The sequence below is a fragment of the Plecotus auritus genome (genome assembly GCF_963455305.1).
Source record: "Plecotus auritus genome assembly, chromosome: 7".
Lineage (NCBI taxonomy): Eukaryota > Metazoa > Chordata > Mammalia > Chiroptera > Vespertilionidae > Plecotus > Plecotus auritus.
Window position 1 is genome coordinate 95631825 of NC_137774.1, and position 8373 is coordinate 95640197.

Consider the following 8373-nt stretch of genomic DNA (forward strand, 5'->3'; position numbering starts at 1 on the left):
TGCAATTACTGGTTGCTTTAATTCAGTTTTTAAAAATATCCCCTTAATTCATCTATTTTTCTCCATCTCCACAATCTATCCTGCTTAGTTACCATTCTTGCTTTCCTGAAGGACTGTCCCAGCTTCCTCACTGGTCTCACCATCCACTGTAATGACTTCCAATTTTTGTCCACACTTTAACCAGAATGAACTTTTTGCAACAAAACAGCAACAAAAATATTATCCTGCTGTCAGTATAGCCTACTAATATTATAATACAGTGAAATTCCTCTCACGGCCTCACATCATCTCATTCTGGCCTCCATTCTTGTGCCTCACCCTCTCCTTCATTATTCTGCTGTAACCACTCTGGCCTACTGACTTGCTCTTTCTTCCTCTCTGCTCTGACCTCCCAAACAGTCTGGGAACACTGTTCACCTCTGCCTCTTCTCATCATATTAACTCTTCCTCATTTGTCAGATCTCAATTCAAATAACACTTTACCTCAGGAAAGCACTTCTTAACCACCTCCCAGACTGCATCAGAAACCCTTGTAGTACCTCATACCTTCCTGTTTTTTTTCCTTCATACTAATTCCAGTTTGCCCTTATACTTCCATTTGTGTGATTATTCATGTCATCTCTCCTTTTCAATAAATTTTAGATTCCAAAAGGGCAGAGACTCTGTCTTTTCCATAATTTATTTCCCCGCTACATGGCTACACCTACTAGAAGGAAGACTGAAAATATTAGCCTAGCTGTATACACAGGAAGAAGAAATAGGGTTGGGAGCTCTAGGAAGTATTTGCTAATCTGCGTGCCAGGTACTTAACCTTTTGAATGTCCAAAGATCTAGGTATACTTTGTACCATGGAATCATTCTGGTATTTCTAGTTAAAACCATTTAGTCATGGTGACATCAAGGAAGTTCCAATGGGAGTTAAATCTGAAATTGATGCCCTAAGGTTTCAGCAAGTCTACATCAAGCTTTACTGCTTTAACCTCCAAATTAGTTGACTCACTGAAGCGTCTACCTCCTAGACCAGGTGTAGCAGCTGCTGCAGAGCACTGCCAGAGCTAAGATCCCCCTCAGTGATCATTTCTCACCAGGCCACACCACTGCCTGCCCACCTGAGGAAAGGCCTCTGCATGGACACAAATAACAGCAGGGAAGGAGGTAGGATTTCTAGCACTCAGGCTGCTAGTGGGGTGTGGGAGGGAGGGCAAAATAATGACTCTGGATCAGGAAAAGTGAAATAATATGGTGGTAAGAGATCAACCAAAAACTTGTAGGCATATATGCATAACCCATGGACACAGAAAAGAGGGTGAAGACCTGGTTGGGGGGAGCAATAAAGGGTCAATGGGGGGGAAATGAGAGACATATGTAATACTTTCAACAATAAAGATTAAAAGAAAAAAAGGTGTGTCCTCACATTGTTCATACCACAGAGGCACAGGAGCCATTTTAAAGGCCTCTCCCACTCTGCCATTTGCAATGCTTTATCCTTACCTTTATTCTAGGTATTCTTTAAGGATTCATTTTATATTTCAGTTGAAAGAAATAAAAGCATTTAAAAATTATATTATATAGACAAAGAAACTACACAATGAAAAAGCAAAATACCAGTGGCCACCTCGAGGGCAGCTCTGTGGCATGCTCAGAAGTGTGCTCGGCAGGCCCGCAGGATGGCTGTGGCTGGGTTGGGCTGGTTGAGGTGGCTCATGGGCCCTGCTGCTCTGGAGTCCACACCCCCCAGCCCTGGAGCTGTTACTAGGCCTGGCTCTATCACAAGAAGGTTGTTGATCATTATGAAAATCCCAGAAACGTGGGATCACTTGGCAAGACATCTAAAAATGCTGGAACTGGCCCTAGCCCTAGCTGGTTTGGCTCAGTGGCTAGAGCATTAGCCAGCAGACTGAAGGGTCCAGGGTTCCATTCCAGTCAAGGGCATGTGCCCCTGGCCCTGGTCAGGGTGCATGCGGGAGGTAACCATTCAATGTGTCTTCTCTCTGTCTCACCCCTTCTTTCCACTCTCTAAAAATCAATGGAAAAATATCCTTGGGTGAGGATTAACAAAAAAACCCAATAATCCTATGTAATAAAAACCTAATATGCTAAGTGTCCGGTCGTCTGGTTGGCTGTCCAACCAAAGAGTAATATGCTAAGGCCACGCAACTGCTCACTATGATGTGCACTGACCACCAGGGGGCAGACAGTTGACCGGTCGACCAGTTGCTATGACGTGCACTGACCACCAGGGGGCAGATGCTCTGCCTGGTAGGTAGCTTGCTGCTGGGGTCTGGTGATCAGGACTAAGCAAGATGGGCTGGACACACCCTGGAGCCCTCCTGTGGTCCCTCTCTGGCTGGCCAACCTCCCACATCCCTCCCCAGCCCCAATCGTGCACTGGTGGGGTCCCTTGGCCTGGCCTGCGCCATCTTGCAATCCGGGACCCCTTGGGGGATGTTGGAGAGCTGGTTTCAGCCCAATCTCACAGACCAGGCCGAGGGACCCCACTGGTGCATTAATTTGTGCACCAGGCCACTAGTAAATCCTATCAATAAAAGAGTAATATGCAAATTAACCATCACTCCTCTACACCCACAAGCCATGCCCACCAGCCATTCAGGAGCGAGTATGCAAATTAACCCAACCAAGATGGCTGCGGCCACCGAGAGAGCAGGAGGGAGGCTTGGGTTTCCCTGGCAATGGAGGAAGCCAAGCTTTCCGCACACCCTGGCCAGCCCAGGCCTGCACTCCAGGCTACAAAGTTTCAATTATAGAAGATAAATAAATCCCAACAGAAATGGTGGCAGCCACGGAGCTGGAGAGAGCAGGAGGCTAGGGTTGCCCCCAGCAATGGAGGAAGCCAAGCTTCTGAAGCCATGGCCTGCCTTGGCCTCCGCTTAAGGCTACAAAGTTTCAATTATAGAAGATACATAAATCCCAACAAAAATGGCTGCCGCCATGGAGCGAGCAAAAGGCTTGGCTCCACTCCAGGCTACAAAGTTTCAATTGTAGAAGATAAATAAATCCCAGATACCAGGGCCTCCACTTGGGTCGCCAGGGAGCGTGGTTGGCCTGCAAACCACCACAGGCCCTTCGCCCAGGCCACCCCACGCCCCAAGGGAACCCCCACCCTGATCCGGGACACCCTTCAGGGCAAACCAGCTGGCCCCCACCCATGCACCAGGCCTCTATCCTATCTAATAAAAGAGTAATATGCAAATTGACCATCACTCCAACACACAAGATGGCTGCCCCCATGTGAACACAAGATGGCCACCACAAGATGGCCAGCAGGGGAGGGCAGTTGGGAGGGACCAGGCCTCCAAGGGAGAGCAGTTGGAAGTGATGAAGCCTGCAGGGGAGGGCAGTTAGGGGTGACCAGGCTGGCAGAGGAGGGAAGTTGGGGGGGACCAGGCCTTCAGGGTAGGGCAGTTAGGGGTGACCAGGCCTGCAGGGGAGGGCAGTTAGGGGTGACCAGGCCTGCAGGGGAGGGCAGTTAGGGGGCAAACAGGCTGGCAGGGGAGCAGTTAGGCATCAATCAGGCTGGCAGGGAGTGGTTAGGGCGTGATCAGACTGGCAGGCAGAAGCTGTTAGGGGCAATCAGGAAGGCAGGCAGGCGAGTAGTTGGGAGCCAGCAGTCCTGAATTGTGAGAGGGATGTCCGACTGCCCACTAAATGGGGTCCCAGATTGGAGAGGGTGCAGGCTGGGCTGAGGGACACCCCACCCCTTGCACGAATTTTGTGCACCAGGCCTCTAGTAAATAAATAAAAATGTTGGAACTGAATTGGTGAGGGCTGAGAAATTAGAGATTCAAGTGGGTGAAAAGGGGGAGATCGTGAATGCAGATTTAAAACATTTGTCTGTGGTTCTGCAGTTGCCTCAACTTGTTATCAATCCAAAGGGTGAAAGGGAAGGCTTTGGAGGAAGCCTTGACTATCTAAAACACAGATACCTCCAGGGACCTGTACCTTTCCCCTGTGAAACTGCACTGCTCCATGCTGGCTGAAGGTGTGATCACAGCTGCCCAGGCTGATTACAAACTGAAACAAGAACCCAAGAAAAGAGAGGCCAAGAAATGAGCCCTTGGCAAATCTTCCAGCAGGACCCTTCAGCTGCTTGCTCACTTGCCATTTGTGCACCCTAGACCAGCAGTCACCAACCCATGGTCTGCATACCACTGGTGGTCCATGAGATCCGAAAGGTTGGCAACTGCTGGTTTAAGGAAACCTTTGGAGCTTGGTTGCCAACCATTGGGGGGAGGCTGGATGGCCAACCTCCCATGGCCCTTCCCCCCTGTGGCCCGCCAGCCTCCCTCGGCACCTCTCCCCCACCAGCCATTCTCCCACTGCCCCTCCCTCCATCCGGCCAACCTCTCCTGGTCCCTCCCCCCTGCCAACTGGCCCCCCTGATAGGCCCCGATCAGGGTGTCGGCCAGCCAACCTCCTGGGGTCCCTCCCCACCACTGGCCAGCCCCCGATAGACCTCAATCGCTGGCCAGGCTGAGGGACCCCACCCATGCATGAATTCGTGCTCTGGGCCTCTAATAAACCATAAATTAGAAAAATCTAAAATTATAATTCAAGTAAGCAAACTATCCCCCAAACTTTTAACCTTCTACAATCTCCAGTAATCACTTCGTCCTACCAATTATCTAAGCAAGAAACAAGATAGTAGAATCTTACTTCTCTTGACTCAACCATATCCAGTTCATCAACATGTGATGCTTAACCAGTACTCTATGTATTTCTTTATTGATTGCCTTCTATCTACCACATTACCTAGCATTGAGGCCATCATATTGCCCCACAGAATTTTTCTCACAAAGGTTCATCTGACCACCCCACCACTTCTCCAAACTTCCCACTACTGTGCACTCTCCTAATGCTTTGAACACACCTCCATATTATGTCAACTTTCTGTCCACCATAGTCCTCATCTATAACATAGAGGTGATAATAGGATTTAAGTCATTCGGTTGTCATAAATATTCAAAGAAAGTGCTTGAAAAATTCTCATCGCTATGTTTTGTAATTATTTCTTATATGTTTGAGTCCCCCCAACACTTTGGTTTTTAGTTCATTGATAATGGGAATTATCTTCATCTTTGTATCCCCAGTGCCTGCCTCATTGCCTAACATAGAGGAAATTCAAGAAATGTGCTGAATAAATAAATTGCAAATAATGGTGTGAAATCTGATATAATACATAAATAAGTATTGAAAGTTCCATAAATCTCTAACACATAAACATAATTAGACATTAATCACTTTTTCAAATTTCTGCATTTTTTTCTTTCCTTTAAAAAATACAATATTAAAAGGAGACCAATATTCACTACAGTGCATAGGATACTACATATGTCAGGAAATGTATGCTAGAATTGTTATAATAAATTCACCCACATTGCACATAATGTCTTTTAAGCTACCCTATTTAATAGTGTAGCTAGTAATCACAAAAATATATATATGTGCAGTGTGGATGTGTACAGTTATTATGAGAGCTTTACCACAGGTATCACTGGACTTTTTTTCTTTTCATATGGCATTATTTCTGTATATTAGAAAAATTTTTATATATTTTAAAGTACCTTCTCTATGAAAATGGAATTTAAATTTTAGAACGGAGTCTTTAGTATAGAGACAAATATATTTCCAATCACTTTCACAGGTGTAGCTCTCTCAGGAATATTCAAGTCAGTCACCAAGGACTCCTCAGCTGAAGAGCTCAAAGTCTGTTCAATGTGTAAAACCTCAAGACTATTGTTAAAATTCCAGGCAAACTAGAAATTATTTGAGCCAGAAATTACACAATTGTATACAGACCTCCAAACCAGTGGTTCTTCCCTAGAGTACTTTTAATCATTTTAGGAGAAAATAGTTTTATTTTAAAAAGTTTAAAACTTGGAACTGCACAGAGTTTGGGGGAAAAGGCTGACAACGTGACCTTGCAAAGTGAACCTGCCTACAAGTGACCACCACAGGCAAAGCTTTCAGAAAGCTTTTAAGTCTATAAATTGAAAAACCTGGAATCATAGGTATCAAAAATATGCAGTGCCTTAAGTAAAGACCAGTTTTACGTGATTATTATTTTTGGATTTGAACCAGAAGAGCCTCTATTTTTAAGCAGTTAGGAACTTCAGGAACCAAGATGTGAATATTCAGTCTGATCTTTTTAGTTTAAATATCTTACAATAAAATAAGTCTCATTATACAAATTGAAATTTGTATTCTAAAGTTTATACAATAAATAATAGAATCCAGGAAAACTCTGCAAAAGAACAACAGGGGACTAGCCCTACCAGATACTAACACATATTATATAATATCAATTAATTATAACAATATTGCATTGCACATGAACAACCAGGTAGACCAATGGAATAGAATAACAATTTTAGAAATAAACTCAAATACATATGGGAAATAAGAATATGATACATCAGGCTTTATGTATTGATAGGCTGCTGATTCACTTTTTAATAACTGATATTAGAACAACTGGATGGTCATTCAGAGAAAGATAAATTTGGACTGATTACTCACTACATACTCCAGGAAAAACTCAAAAGATAATAAAGATATAAAATTATAAACTATAATTTTTATAACTATAATTATAAAAATATAAAAACCATAGAAGATCTGAGAAAACATAGGTGAATTTTCTTATTACCTTCAACTAGAGAAGGCCTTCCTAAAAATAAAATCTAAAAGTCATGAGAAAACACTGACAAACAAGAATATATAAAATTAAAAACTTAATTTTTAATTTTTTCCTGAAGAATGTGAGAAAAAAATGCCATAAGAAAAGTCTAAGACAAATAATAAATTGAGAAAGTATTTGCAACAATTATAATAGACAAAGGTAAATATTTCTATACTAGAGGCCCGATGCACGAAGATTCATGCAAGAATGGGCCTTCCTTCCCCTGGCTGCTGGCACCGCCTTTGCTCTGGCCTGGAGCTGCCTTTCCACCTTCCCATGCTGCCCAGAGGCCCTGCCCCAGGCTGCTTGGTGCCTGCATATGAAAATTAACCTTCCATCTTTGTTGGGTTAATTTGCATACTCACTCCTGATTGGCTGGTGGGTGTCGTGAAGATACAGTCAATTTGCATCTTTCTCTTTTATTAGTGTAGATAATGTAAAGAGCCACTATAAATTGAGAAAATAACACAAATCTTGAGGAAAAGATATGAACAGACAGTTCACAGGGGGAAAAAATGTCCCTTCCAACACATAAAATGATGCTAATTTCATTCATATTAAGAGAAATGTAAAATAAAACTATACACTGAGGTACCATTTCTTACTTATCAACTTGGCAAAAATTCAAAAGTTCATACTGGTGGGAAACAAAATGGTACTACTTCTATACAGGATAATTTTTGCCAACTCTGACAAAATTTTAGAAATATCTTTGACTCCGAAACTCTATTTCCAAGAATCTATCCTACACAAGTATAAAATCACGTATGCATAAGAGTATTCATTGCAACATCATTAGTAACAGCAAATGATCAGAAACAATCCAGGTATCTACCAATAAATACTCAGTTGAATGGACTGTGACAGGCATTGACTGCAATAGTACGCAGTTTCTTAAAAGAAAGATTTCTAGGCACTGTTGTGGAGGGATTGCTTGGACACATTCTTAAGCAAATATATGCAAGTGCAGAGGAGTGTTTATCTTATGTCACATTTTGGGTAAGAAAAAGGGAAAATGTGTACTTATGTGTATTTGCAAAATGAAACAACAAAAGATGAACAAGAAACTAATAAAATTGTTTACCTATCATGATGGAAAGGGATAAGTATGGCATAAAGAAACTAAGCAATGCAGGTACCAATTAAGGAGAATAAGATGGAGAGAGAAAAAATGGAATCAAAACACTGAGCATATCTATACTAATAAAAAGGCAATATGCAAATTGGTCAGGATGCCCTCACAGTAACGACCAAACAGCAGGCTGCATGGGGTGACCAGGCCGGCAGGGGGGTTAGTGAGGGACAACCAAATGACTGAACAGCAGGCTGCATGGGATGACCAGGCTGGCAGGGGGTTAGTGAGGGACAACCAAACGACTGAACAGCAGACTGCATGGGGCAACCAGGCTGGCAGGGGGGGCAGTGAGGGGCAACCAAACAACCAAACAGCAGGCTGCGTGGGGCAACCAGCCTGGCAAGGGGGGCAGTGAGGGGCGACCAGGCCAGTAGGGGGGGGGCAGTTGGGGGCAACCAGGATGGCGGGGGGGCCGTGAGGGGCAACCAGGCCAGCGGGGGGGGGGGGCAGTTGGGAGTGACCAGGCCAGCAGGGGGGGCAGTTAGGGCGATCAGGCCAGCAGGCAGAGGCGGTTAGGGGTGATCAGGCTGGCAGGGGG

The 8373-nt window shown here is 44.1% G+C and overlaps 1 pseudogene across 1 annotated transcript; it reads left to right on the top strand.

The window, feature by feature from the left end:
* Positions 1 to 1667: 1667 nt before the first annotated feature.
* Positions 1668 to 4071, top strand: LOC308252720 (iron-sulfur cluster assembly enzyme ISCU-like; annotated as a pseudogene). The gene is made up of 2 exons: positions 1668 to 1863; positions 3785 to 4071. The product of its transcript is annotated as an iron-sulfur cluster assembly enzyme ISCU-like (transcript).
* Positions 4072 to 8373: the final 4302 nt, after the last annotated feature.